At 42.6% G+C, this 14203-nt stretch overlaps 1 protein-coding gene and 1 long non-coding RNA gene across 2 annotated transcripts in view; one reads left to right on the top strand and one right to left on the bottom strand.

Moving 5' to 3' along the window:
* Positions 1–14203, bottom strand: part of PDE11A (phosphodiesterase 11A) — a 254387-nt gene that overhangs the window by 66449 nt on the left and 173735 nt on the right. The window lies entirely within an intron of this gene.
* LOC109323088 lies at positions 2025–13895 on the top strand. Its single transcript, XR_002104537.1, has 3 exons — positions 2025–2122; positions 13214–13217; positions 13885–13895. It is a non-coding gene; the product is annotated as an uncharacterized LOC109323088 (long non-coding RNA).

The following is a 14203-nucleotide window of genomic DNA, read 5'->3' as shown; positions in this document are numbered from 1 at the left end:
AAAGTTCTTACTCAAAATTCATTTGTTTCCCCTTTGTCTCATTCTTAGAACATTTCCTATGCTCCTGACCTGCAAATATAGCCTTCTAGACCCAAATTTCAAACAATATACCTCTTTGTTTCAGAAGTACAAATGCCAGTGGGAGGATGCTAATTTGATCAAGAAGTACACAAACCATCCATACTGTAGCCTGTAAGAATTTAGACTGTAAGAGTTGTCCATTTTACAGCAACTTGAGCAACGCAATATAGTCTGATGCAATTTACAATGCTGTAATGCAAGAAACATCTGGATATCTAGCCAGCAGCTCTGAATTTTGACTGCTACTATTCAGAAATAAAGTAAATATACCACTCGGAAGAGTTTCAGTATTCAAGTATCTTTACATCCTATAATTGTACAAGGCTCCTTTGTCACACACATTTTATTGTACACTTATAGGGACTACAACATTAATACAAGAATATTCTAGTGTAAATATTTTCCAAATAGAAGCAAAATTGTTTTTAAGTGCTCAGTTGATTTTATACGTAAATTACAGAAAGGCTTACATTTAAAAAAATGGAAAAGTAATGTTTTGCAAAAAAATTAGAACTAAAGAGTGCACAGGAATGTCTGTACAGTTAATGTTGCTTTCAGTACACATTAGTTATACATATCTAGACATAATTAATGTGGCACCTAACTAGCCCCTTACACAGTAAAGTACTTGATTTGCTCAATAGAAAGTATGCCTTTAATTATTCGTTGAGTGTGCCCCAACATTGTTTCTATTTTTAGAAACTTGTCTATTACAACAATTGTCATAAATATTTAGCTTTATCCAAACTAGAAAAAAAATGTATTTCCCAATCAGCTCTAACTCTAAAACAAATACTTGATTCAGTTGTTTGACTGCACTATCATTTTCTTCTCTCTTTGCAAACAATGAAGAAACAATACATTATGAATCTATAATAAAATAAACTATGGGTGCTTATACATGTGACGGGGGTTTAGTTCTCCCTAAATCAAAATGGTGGGTTTTTAATTGGTGTGTTTTTAATTGTGTCATTAAAAAACCTACCACTTCAATTTAGGGACCTCCGTCAAGTCATGTGACCTCACTGTGTGTCATGGCTCCCCCATCAGGACACCTGCCTACCCCTGCCATGGGCAGGCTCCACCAGAAAAAAAATGGTGAGGGGCCTGATCTTTCCACCCCTAGAGCCTTTCCTGGGGTGGGGGGACATGTTGAGCTGCTGGCAGGCTGACTGGTCCCTGAGCTGCAGAGGACCCCAGTCCTTCCCTCTGAGGTGGCTTTGCACCCTGGGCAGCATCTGCCCGCTAGCAGTCCATCCAGCTGGTCCCAGGGGGCACTGCCACTGTGGAGGGAAGCACCAGGCCCTGCGCAGCTCAGGCAGGCAGGCAGGCTCCGAGAGGGAAAAAAAAGAAAAAGATCAGGGCCCTCGCTGCTTTTTTCTTTTTTTTTCCTCAGTGGAGCCTGCCTGCATGAGCTGCCACCAGGTTGCACAGCCTGAGCTGTGCAGGGCCTGGGGCTTCCTTCCACAGTGGCAGTGCCCCCCAGGATCGTCTGGACAGGGTGCTAGCGGGAGGGTGCCACCACCATGGAGGGAAGGTCCAGGGTCCCCCACAGCTTAGGGGCTGCTTGGCCCTCCAGCAGCTGGTTCCCCCGGCTCTGGGAGAGGCAGGCAGGCTCCAGCACCCCAGGCACTGTCCCGACCGCCTTCCCGCCACCTTGTACCACCTGGGAACAGCTTGGCTTGCCCCGGGGCAGTGCAGCAAGGCAGCAGGATGGTGGCTGGGTGTATTAGTGGCGGGAGAAGTTGGTGGGGGTGGTGAATGGGGCACTGGAATCCCACCAAGCCCCAGCTTCCCCGAGCATGTCTGGGCTTCCAGCTCCCCATGCAACATTGCACTTTATATAGCAAACTAAAATACTTTGGATGGGTTTTACCTTGCTATGTAACAGGGTCATTTAAAGTGAAATATGCTATCGAACATGTACATTGTCATGGAATTAAAGCAAAATACACTGCCAAAGGTGTAAATAGCGAAGCTATTGAAGCAGTGCAAAAGAGCAGTTAAGCCTCTTTAAAGGCCGATTTTGTTGTGCGTACAAGTATACTATAAAGCTAGGGATAGAAGTTACACATAAACCAGTTTAAGTGATCAGAAACTGGTTTAAACCTATAACAGAACATAAGTTCAGTGCACATAAACCAGTTTCAAAATGGCCAAAACTGGTTTAAGACAAACCTGGTTGAATGTAGTATCAGACTTAACTGATTTGGGTCAAACTGGTTTATGTGTCTTCTGTCCCAGACCCTTTCCTGGTTTAAGTTAAACCAGAGTCCCCGGCATTCTCCTCAGCCCTGGGCTGTGCTCTGTGCTCTCTGCTCCAGCGGAGCAGGGCTGGCCCCACCCCGCAGCTGCCAGCAAGGACTTTTCCACCTCTAGCAGCCAGGAATGGGGTGGATTCCCTTGCCTCATCCCCTCCCCTGCTGGGGAATAAAGCCCCCACTGCTGGCTTCCCCCCTCTGCCGGGCACAGGGTGGGCATTCCCCTCCCCCCAGCTGCCCTTCAGGACCTGCCAGGCTGTGGGCTGCACTCACTGGGGAGTCCTGTACTGCAAGACAGGCTGGGGCAAGGGAACTACAGCCTGGGATATGAGCCCCCTCCCCCCTCCAGTGTTAACCCGCTGTAGCCCTGCCACAGCCTGGTGGGTAGAGTGGGCTAGGAGCCACAGAGGTTGTGCCTGGCAGGGCTGATGGGCAGCAGGGGTTGGCTCCTGCCATGCAGGAGGGAAGGATTCACCTGACACAGAGGGCTTGGGGCAGGCCTGGCTCCGCAGCAGGGGCAGGGACGAGGCACTGTGCTATAGCTCTGCCTAGGAACTGCTGGGCAGCCCTGATGCTCTGACTCCCATAGGCCAGCTCCAGCGAAGTGGCAGCACTAGGGGTTGTGCTTGCTCCACCGCCTTGGGACGCAGCGGGGGTCTGCAACAAGGATGGGAGAGGGAGGGGGAGGAGGCTGCTGTTTTTCCTCCCCACTTCCTTCTCAGTCAGCCTGCTGGCCGGGGAGAACATATCACAGGGTTAGCTGCCTAGCTCCCAGCTGCAGGGAAGTCTGCAGTCCTGATCTGAGCCAAAGGCTGGGGTGATCACCCAGCCATGCCCCCTCCCCAGCTGGCAGGTTGGCTGAGGAGAGAGTGGGGGCAGGAAATGGCTCCCACTGAGGGCCCCCCAACCCCTGTGCCAGGCACAGCCTGGCTGGGGTCCAAAGCCAGGGTGCTTGGGGGGGCACATTTTTCCCTCCAATTCCTCCTCAGCTGGTCTGTCGGCCAAGCAGAGGGCTTGGCTGGGTGATCGGCCCAGCTCAGGGAGGGAAGTAAAGCACCCAGTGCAGGTTTCCCTGCAGCTGGGAGCCAGGCCAATCTGTCCATGCCCCCTGCCCCTGGTGGAAAAAGCTCCTATCTGAGGACAGACAGAATTGGGCCCTAGTTTCCTCATATCCATGCTGCTTTGACTTTAAAGTACAAATATTAAATGACTTCACAGCATGCATGCTAAAGGTAAATTGATGGGAGACAAGTCACTGAGCCCCATGGAACCAACGTATACATACCGGAAGAGCAGTCAACGGAGCTCACTGATGCCTATAGTTCTTTTATGACACCAGCCTATGGTTCTGGCCACTGTTTGAGAGAGCATACTGGCATAAACTGCCCACTAGAAAAAGAAATCTCAGTACAGGGCTGTCCAGTTTCTGACAGGCGTGAAGCCACATGCCTTCCCGGCTAGACTCTGTCTCTTCTGCGACCATGCTGCATAGAATATCCCCCTCCCTCTCCCCCCCCACAGTGCTGTACTGCACAGAGTACCGCCTGCTCTGTCCCATCCAGCCATCCTGCCCTGCAGGGTGGGGGCAGGAATTAGAAGGCAGAGCCTGAAGAGCCTGGTGACAACAGCAGGGAACAGTGGAGGGAATGGTGCACAGACCAGAAGCCTATGGGCCACAGGTTAACCCCTCCTGGGCTTCATGTGGCCCATGGGCTGCCAGCTGGGTAGCTGTCTTAACATATTAATATTTCAGAAGCACCGAGATCTTCTTTATTTCAACTAATTTTGCAGGGGGAGCAGACTCCTAACTTGGATATGTTGAAGACAGGCATTTTACAGCATCCTTTAGACACATGGCTGTAGAGACTTTGCTTTACACTGTTAGACTAATGAAGAAAATAAGTAAGTATACCTTTGTGTTTTTACAGATAGTGTCTGTGCCCATACGTGCGTGTGTGTGTGTGTGTGTGTGTGTGTGTGTAGACCAGAAAATAAGGTAAAACATACAGAGAGCACTTTAAAGTAGTCATTCTATAAAAAGCAATCACTTGCAGGAAAGAACAACAGAGCAAGCAAACTAAAAGAGGATGCTTCTTCTGCTCAATATTTCCTACACATGAAACGTATCTGGTTTTCCATTCAGCTTGGTGAATAGTACTGCTATGAACTTTACTTTTTATTGCATTTTCCATTTCTATTGCCTATTTCATTAATAGCCTCCTAATAGCCAGTGCTGTAATCCCATCTTTGAAAAGGTTTGCAAAATGTATTACTAAATACACTCATCAATTTATTAATGCCGTAATAAACAACCTGTCTTTAAATCACTTTTATAGTTACAAACAGTACAAAAATACAATTCCCTAGGGAGAAACTGCCTTTACTGAATAATCTGTGGATGACAGCTGGTCACAAACTCATGACAAACACCTTTTTCGTATTTTAGGGCCTGGAAATACAGATCCTTCCAACTGTAACTTGACAGGAGTCTCTAATGATCCAGTGTCACAGACATAAAGCTGTTTTATATAAAAGGGATCTACAGTTTTCCAGATGTTATTATATTCTAATCTTGATTCATTTCAGATATCTTCACATTAAGGTAAGTGATATCGGGGGAAATATATGCTCTGCCAAAGGAGGTAACAGAGTAAGATAGCTCTGGCATGGAGATAATTTACAATTGGTTGGAAACAGTTTTAGAAAAGCATCCTGGTTGTTTTGGGACACACATAGCAAAATTCATTTCTGGAGCTATTTAGGTCAGGTGATGGAGAAAGAGGGAAATTTAAAAAGGAAGGTTATTATAATACCCTCTGACTTTTAAAATTTCTCTTTCTCTACTGATGTTCTATAGAAGTCTATGTATACTGAAAAGTGACACTTACATTAGGGATTTCTGCCAATTAAACTCCACACAAATGCAATTTACAATTATAGTAATATTTTTTGGCACTGCTTATTTACATAAAACCCTGAATTTAGATTCCCATTTGATAACACCACAGTGCAGAGGATCATATTATTCAGCTTGCAGTGCAGGCTGGGAATATAAATCATTTTAAGTTGACCTCTGACAATGAAGAATTCTTAGCATCTTTATATAAACTATATTTGATAACCTTACACATTCAAATGTGAGGATACTAGTGTATCCTGCTCATGTAATCAGTATTTCTCTTAATGAGGGTACATGGAATTAGAGCATACTATTGTATTCTGCTTGTAAAAAAATCACTCCCGCAAAGGGCACATCTACATGTTGCCCTACATCGCCAAAGCAACATGATATGTTGGCGTACAATGTGCTACGGGCATGTAGTGATTATGTGAGTCTACATGTGACCAGCAGCTACTTCACCATAGTGGCAGGCTTTCCCATTTTAGCATGCTGCTATGGCAAAGTAGTGGCTAAAAATAGGCAGTTACTGCACCATGCTTTAGTACTTTATAAAGAAATTAACATGGAATTAACAATGAGTTCCTCCCAGGTATGGCTCTGCACTGTTATGGTGTCCCACTGGAGTATGTGGGGCTCTGTATAGGTCAGAGATCCCTCCATTACATTTTCATGGGCAGAATCAGGACCTAGGCATAAATATAAGTATTTTAACAAATTATTTTATGTGCAAGTGTTAAATAATTAAGCTGGGACTTTAGATAACACAATTTATGCAAAAAAAAAAAAGGTCCAGGCCGTACATACCCAAGGGACTGCCTTTTCTCTTCCATCCCATTGTGATTCTTAAGGCTACAGCAACATTGTGTCAGCAGGCACAAACCGTCATGCCAACACTACACTGCCACAGCGATGTGCTCCTGCTGTTTCAAAACTTCTGTTTAAACTGTATGTACATGATGTACAACTAGCCTGGTATGTTTAAGACAATTGACTTGGGAGATCTGGTGAGCTGCACCTTTTAGAGCAGCAAATATAAGTTAGGAATAGGGAAATACTGAACCAAGACACACAAGCTTCTGTATCATGTCAAGGCATGTTGGGGATCACTCTATAGAAGGGAGAAACCACACAGAAAGATGCAACTGCAAAATCAAAGAAGCTGGTGGAAAGGGTCTTTTAACCAGTCATTGAAAAAGGACAAACTACTTGAAAAAGTCCTGAGAGGAGACACTGGACTTGAGCTTTCATGGACTTCTTGGGAGTTCAAATTATAAGCTAAACACAAGCAGCTTCCTCATTATAAACACACACACACATGCACAAAGTAACAACAACCAACATTCCTTTCCCTCCCCTAAAGGTGATATCTGGTCTATCCTGACTTGTGCTCCATGGGTAAAATCCTGCCTTTACTGTAAGCAGTAGGGGTCTGCCACTGATGACAATGGGATCAGGACTTCATCCCAGGTGCTTAGCTTAAACAAAGCATTTTTGTAGCCTAAATGAAGGATTTTTCTCACTGCAACTTGAAACCATAGCTCGGGGGGAAAAAGTGGATGGCTCTGGATGAGTACATCATATACTGTCTGTGGGAGAGGCCTCAGAAGCAATTCTTTGTTCACAGTTCTGCAGATAATTGCTATGTTTGTATTGTGCCTCAAGTCTCCCTTCTCCCTTCTGTGTGGCTCTAGTTCTCAAAGCCACAAAATAAAATATGGTTCATGAGATGATTGTGGAAGAAATTACATGGTAACAATTTTCAAAAAAGGTTAAAAGGTGGGTGGTGATCAGCTGTCCTCCACTTCCACTGGGGGTTGGACAAGACGTGATTTTACTTATTTTGCAGCAAACAACTTGTAAGTTAGGTATTAGAAAAACCTACTGAAATGGTAGTAAAGGACTGCAATGAGGTTCTTAAAAGAAACCACTGACTGTCCTTCAATGGAGGCTTTTAAACAGACATAGTTGATTCTTCACCAATGTTGGGGGCTGGACTAGATGCTATCTTCAGGTCCTTCCAGTTGCATATTTCTGATTTTAAGAAAAACTGAGCCAAATAAGTAACTTCTGTATGTTCTGGTGCCTCAATTAACGTTTCCCACATACTGCTCAAAATGCATCACTAGCGCTACTCCACTGAAATACTTCTGATTGTGGCAATCCTGCAGGCACCATACTTTCACTTGAATTAATCATTATTGAGCAAGTACCCTACTATGCTGGATAGAAATGATTTCTATTCACATAAACGACAAAGTGTTTTGTTTCACTTATTTTTACCTTAGCAGACAGCTGTTGGGCACACTTCAAAACAAACAATTACATAAATAAAACCGGAGAGAAAGCAAGGAGTCCGCAACTAAACTAAAAGAAAGAACCCACAGCTGGATTTTTGAGAAGCCTGACCCTTCTACATGTGCTGTAGGTATAACCAGAATACATCTAACTGATCAAGCTCCTTGGCTTGATCAGGAGCTTAGCTGTGATTTAAGTGCCCAGCTGCTCAACCTGGTCAAGACAGGGGCTTTGGTCATGACACCTGTGAATCCACAGGCACTTACGTAACACTAAAATAAAATTGTGAGATGCTTACAGAGTTAAGCATCTTTAGACTTTGAAAACAGCCGTGCAAGGGTTGGGGAGAGGGGGGTGGGAGGTGGTTTGGACTACCGTTTTGAACTTAGACAAAATCTAGCTATCTAAGTTGTCCCTCCATGAATAAGGTCTCTTCTGGATCTAGCTACTCAGCACTTGTACATTCTTCTGCTACCCTTCTTTTGTAACTGGCTTTGATATATAAAGAACTATTGGGTATCTATAACCAAGCTCCAGAGGCAGGGGGAGGGTAGATTTTAATTAGAGCAGCTCCTAGACAGCTGCTCTAATTAAAATACCACAGCAGCATGTGTATTCAACATCCCACATTTCAAAATAGCTGTGGGGGTGCTTTAACTAAAGCTTGTTTGATGAGTTTTAGCTAAAGTGCCCTTGCCACCATTTTGAAATGCAGGACACTGAATATATGTGATGCTGCAGCACACTGGATTAGAATACTCCAGCAGACTCAATTAATCGAGTGTCTTGTCCACTGCTTGTCTTGCTCAATGCTGAATTCATTCACCAGTGCTGAACACAATGTAAAAACAAAATAAGACCAAGAAAACTTATATTCAGCCTGTTTCAAAAGCTACATTCAGGAATATAACTGGGGAGCAGCCCCAGGTGCTACCTTTGTGGAGGGGTACAAAAACAGGTTCTGCAATAGTAGCCACACTGCCACAATCATGCTGCCTCAGGCATCCTGGCTGGACTGGGCTACATCATCCAGCTACATACAACACTTGAGTAATTATTTGATAACTGTCTTGAATTAAAGGCTTACAACAAAATGTCTCGCATTTATCTTTTGTTTCAATATATTAAAAAAAATCTTTTGTTTCTATATATAAAATGTATTTCTGAAAGAAGAGGTCTATATTTTTTAATGTTTTTCTTAATGACTAGGAGGAAAAAAGGGTTACAACAACATTTTGCATGCTTTCCCAATGTTACCAAAGGGAAAATCTGAAATAAAATTGAAAAGCTTCAAGTTTTCCTCAGTTTTTTTCTGAGCAGTCAATTGATCTTTTCAGAATAAGTAATTTCTCTAAACAGGGTCCCATGAAAGATAACACATCTCATAGGTCACTGATATAAAAATACTATATTTCAAACTTTGCCACAAAACACAATAGAAACAACACAACATATATTATTTACATTGTTAAAAAGCAGTTTTCACTGTTAAAATTGTTTTCTAGTTTATAGAAACAAAACATATGACAGCTTATAAAGAGAAGAAGAAAATTCTGTTTTAAAAGAAGAGAAGTATAACATTAATGGTGTGAACCAACTATTACTGTTAACAGCAAAGTATGTAACCACAGAAGCTTAGGACTAAAGCTGTACAGGGCAAGTACTTTCCAAATAATGATCTTTGCAGGTGTACAAACGTGGAGCTAGTATTTTTTCCCCTTATTTGTGTAGGTGCTTTGGAAACAATGTATCGTATATTACTGGGCATCTACACGTGCACTTTAATGTGCAGTAGCCTATTCTACTGCACCTTAAAGTGTCACAGCAAAAACAGTGCTAATATGCTAATCTAGATTTAGTCTAGTGTACATTAAGCATCACTAAAAAGGTGTTCACTTTTGCTACTGCACATTAGGGCAACCTAATACACGTTTATGTAGGACCTCATATTAGAGGTATTAAATTTAATGTGCAGTAGCAATAGTGCATTAATGAACATGTAGAAGCACCTACTGGGTAGCATCTCTTTTGACTTTTAACGGTTACCAGTGCTGATACAAATGGCTGAATGCAATCTCAGTCTCAGAGTTAAAAGGGTCACGAGCAGCAAATCTAGCTTGAGCTTTCCCTCAGTCATGCTGCAAAGTATGGGGCAGGTAGTGAGTTACCTGACTCTGGGAGAAGTAAGGCAAACTGCCTGCTCCCATGAAAAGGAAGGATGGTTAATTGGCTCCCTGTGGGTTCTAGGTGGGAGAAGAGCGGTCCAGCTGCCCCCAGTAAAATCCAGAAGAGAGAAGCCAATAGGAGAGGCAGAAGGAAGTCAGGCTCCTCAAAGAGAATGCAATGTGAAAGCTGAAGTATTTAAGAGGTTTTTACTTCAGTCTTCAAAAAAAAATTAAAGGATAGGAAAGGAAGTACACAATCAGTCTAGAATAGGGAAAGACTGAATTACAGGGTATTTGGACAAGTTGGAATTTTTTCAAGTCAGCAGAGCCAAAAGAAATTCATCCCACAGTACTCAAGGAATTGCCTGAGGTAATTTGGAGAGCCACTGGCTATTATCTCTGAAAGCTCATGGACAGATGAGGTCCCAGACAGTTGGAAAAACAGCTAAATATCTGAAAAAAAGAACAGGGAGGAACAAAGAAAGTTATAGACCAGTCACACTACCCTCAAGATCTAGAAAGATTCAGGAGCAGATCAAAGAAATCGCTAGGATACAGCAAGGGGATCAGGAACAAGGAGACCAGGAATAGCCAGGATGGACCTGTCAAAATAGATTTGTCTGATAAGGATGTGGATGGGGGTGAGCAGTGGATACAATGTATTTTGATTTTAGTAAAGCTTTCAACACTCTTTCCTATGACAAACTCATTAGTAAACTAAGAAAATAGAGTCTAGATGAAATTACTGTAAGGTGGGTGTGTGACTGGTTGGATCATTATGTTCAAAAAGTAGTTATCAGTTGCTCAGTGTCTAACTGGGATGAGGTATCAAATGGGATTCTCCAGGGGTCTGTCTTGGGTCTGACACTGTTGAGTATTTTCTTCATTGATGGCTTAGATGAAGTCATGGAGTGCATCCTTAGTAAATCTGCAGATGACATCAAGGTGGGTGGGCAGCAACAAAGGTATATTAACGGGTGTCACATGTAAGTCACAGGAAGTAATTCTACTCTACTCGGTGCCAATGAGGCTTCACCTGGGATACTTTGTTCTGTTTTGGACATCATAATTCAAGAAAGGCATAGAAAGATGGGAAACTGTTCAGAGAGAGCAACAAAAATGATTAGAAGTCGAAAAAAATGACTTACAAGGAAAGACTGATTAGTTCACTTTAGAGAAGAGTGGCTCTAAAGATAATGTTGATAGATGACTATTCTCTGTGGCAGGAGGGGACAGGACAAGAAGTAACAGTCTTCAATTGCAACAAGGGAAATTTAAGTTGGATGTTAGAAAGAACGTCCTTACTATGAGGGGGTGAAGCACTGAACAGCCAACCTAGAGAGGCTGTGGAATCTCCATCCTTGAAAGTTTTCAAGAGCACATTAGAGAAACAATTGGTTGAGATGGCTTAGACAAGTGTTTCTTAATCTTTTAGATTCAAGACACCCTTCATTAGACTCAAGACACCCCTTAGAAAATGGCAGCTCTTAGTTTTCACTCACTTTTACTACAGAAAAATAATACAGCAATTCTGTCATTGCAAAGAACTCAGAAAGACCACAATGGGTCAGAATCGGTCAGAAACACTGACTCCTATTTGAAATATCTAAGTTTATCCTGTGAATCACTGTTTTAGATAGGGATGATTTGCCCTCCCTACACAGGAGCAGAGCATAGAGTTGGAGACTAGATGACCTCCTCAGGTCTCTTCCAGCCTTACTCTTCTATGATTCTAAGGTGGGAGGAGGATCCCAGGGATAGCAGAGGGCAGAGGAAATGGTCTAAACTGAGTCTTACTGATAGTGTGTACAAGAAACAAAAACAGAGTGAGTAAAGGGCTTTCAAAAATACATTTGCAACAGAAGTGTGCAGGTATTAAATTATTTTCTGTTTCACTGTACTTCAGCAGCATTCACTGCATCTGCTCCTGTTGGTGCAACTTGATATAGTTCTAAAAAATACTGGTTTCTATTGGCTTGTCAGAAAGCTGAATAGGGCAATCTGATGTTTCTGTTTCAGCTCTGCTGATACAGTCTTGGAAGTACGAACAGTAATTGAACAGGATGAAGATTTCCCGTTGACTGCTAGCTTTTTTTTTTTTTAAGAACTTGTGACAAATCAGGCTGGCAGAACAGTGACAGGTGGGAAAAATTATGTAAATATATGACTGGTCCAGTGTTCCACTGGGGAAAAAGTCCTATTTCAGATGTACTTCAGACAGCTATAGCAGAACCTTGTTAGATTGACTATAAATAATATTAAGAACATACATTCACAGAAAAGCAGAAGCAAAGCCTTAAGGATCTCCTACATTACAAAATACACGTTTATCCTTGTCTTGTTCTTTTTGTTGCCATTGAATTCCAGGTTTAAAAAACGCACTTAATATGTTGAATCATTAAATTACTTCTGAGGCACTGTAAGGGTTGCCTTGCTTTCCTCTAACATTGTTAGAATTTCTTAAAAGTCTCACCTTACTTCAGCTCTTACAAAGCCAAGAGGGCTACCTGAGTTCTTGCAGCTCTCAGAAGGATGGTACCTCTGCAGTATCCCCCTGCTTACCTTGGACCAAGTTCAAATTCAAAATCTGCATCATTTTAGGGACATACAGTTCTAATCTAGCCTATGACAACAATTCTGAGACTAATTGTAGAAATTTTATCAGAGGTTTTATAAAACAGATAAAGTGATCCTGCCCTTTCAACACTAAACATAAACAATAAGTATTTATTTTTTACATTGTTTTCCTAAAGTATCCTGGAATGTTTTCTCAACTTTATAAATTATCTGTAAACATAGACATTTTTTTGAACCATTACTAAAATGCTTTTACAAGATGGCAATTAAGGCCCCCTCTATACGTTATAGGTGTTGTGCAATTAACTGGTCAATTGTGCAATTACAATGAGACCAGCTACATGTGCAAAGTATCTATTAGGCCAAGTGCCAATCAGCTATAAAGTTAGACTTAAAAAATGTCTACTAACTTAACAGCTGTGTGTTATAAAGCTTTAATTTGCATGTGTATCAGGATGCCCTCCCCCTCCCCCCCGTAGCTGGGAGCCCCATCAGCTGATGGCTCCCGGCTACAGGGGTGCATCATGTCCAGCCAGGGCTGGGAGTCCCACAACTGAGGGGACTTTCAGCTCCAGCAGCTGCCCACCCTGGGTCCCAGCAGCACAGGGACTCAAGAACCCCACTAGGTGTCGGGGGGGAACATGGTTACCCCAAGGGTGGGCAGAACCTCCAGGACTGGGAGATTACAGTAGCTGTGATTCCCCAACCCCAGGGCTTTCACACGTCTCTAAGGCTGGGAAATTGCATCAGCCATGATTCCCCAACCCCAGGGATCCATGGGGTGCCCTTGTAACTGGGAAACCCTGAACTGAGGGAGCTCCCAACCATGGGAGCTTGCTTCTTGCCAGTGCAGGCAGAGTCCAGGACTGGCAGGAGGCATGATTGTGTGGATTGCACATTAGATCCCATTGCACCTTTACCTGTATGTGTAGAGGCGTCCTATTTAACGCCACAACACAAAGCTTCATTTTGATAGCTCTTGATAGAGATCTTGTGTATCCCTAGGCCCAAAGATCAATGAGCCTCTTAAGAGAAACCTCATTTTCCTCTCCCTTCTTTTAGGAGTAAAATATTAGTAAGCAATAAACATCTTTAGGTTTCCTACAAAATATATATGGTGTGCCATCTACATTTTTCCTATAGTGTCTCATCCTATAATACTCTAATCAGGCAGGAATTTTAAACCCAGGATATCTTGCTCAGGCCTACAGCTTTCAAATTGTTTCTTAGCCTATAATTTGTAAAGATTGTTCCTTTACTATGTAAATGAATGCAAGGCTGTCTTGATGAGTGGAAGCAGAAGACAAAAGCTCAGACACTTGTGCGGGGGCAGGTTCCCCAATTCATTTTAATTTGATGGTAACTCTGATACTCAGCTGTTCACATTTTTTTTTTTTTAAATAGAAGACAGACAGAAAGCCTTCCACAGTGGTGCAAACTGGAAAAAGAAAAAAGAGAACTTCAAATAAAAAAACATTAATGCACCTCATTAATTCTCCTTGCTGGTAGTGAGTCTACGTGTATGTAAATGAGAGCTTTCTCCTGCTCAGACACCCAGACAAGTTCCCTTTGATCCTGAAGTCATAAGTCTGTTTTATGACAGCTTTCTGTTTCCACAGACATTGTTGTGCTGCTACAGATTCACTTTACGCTCCCTTCCAAATTAAGTAGGGGAAAAGCTATGAAAACACATCTGGAAAAGTATCCTAAAAATACATGCAGAATACTTTAATTAGAAAAAATACAGAAATAATCTGAAATACAGAAATAATCTGAAAGACAGATATATAGCTTCTATTTAGGTTCAAATGCTCAAAGCTGTGAAGACATAAGGTGGTTGCCACAATTTCTGGGTCAGAAACTCCTCAGTGGGAGCAACAGGACTGCCCTAAAGATAATGTAAGTTCTGGTATTGCAGGGGT

Source organism: Crocodylus porosus, unplaced genomic scaffold, assembly GCF_001723895.1.
Source record: "Crocodylus porosus isolate Cpor-Errol unplaced genomic scaffold, CroPor_comp1, whole genome shotgun sequence".
Classification (NCBI taxonomy): domain Eukaryota; kingdom Metazoa; phylum Chordata; order Crocodylia; family Crocodylidae; genus Crocodylus; species Crocodylus porosus.
The sequence above is the reverse complement of the archived record's forward strand: the minus strand, read 5'-3'. Positions and strand labels throughout refer to the sequence as shown.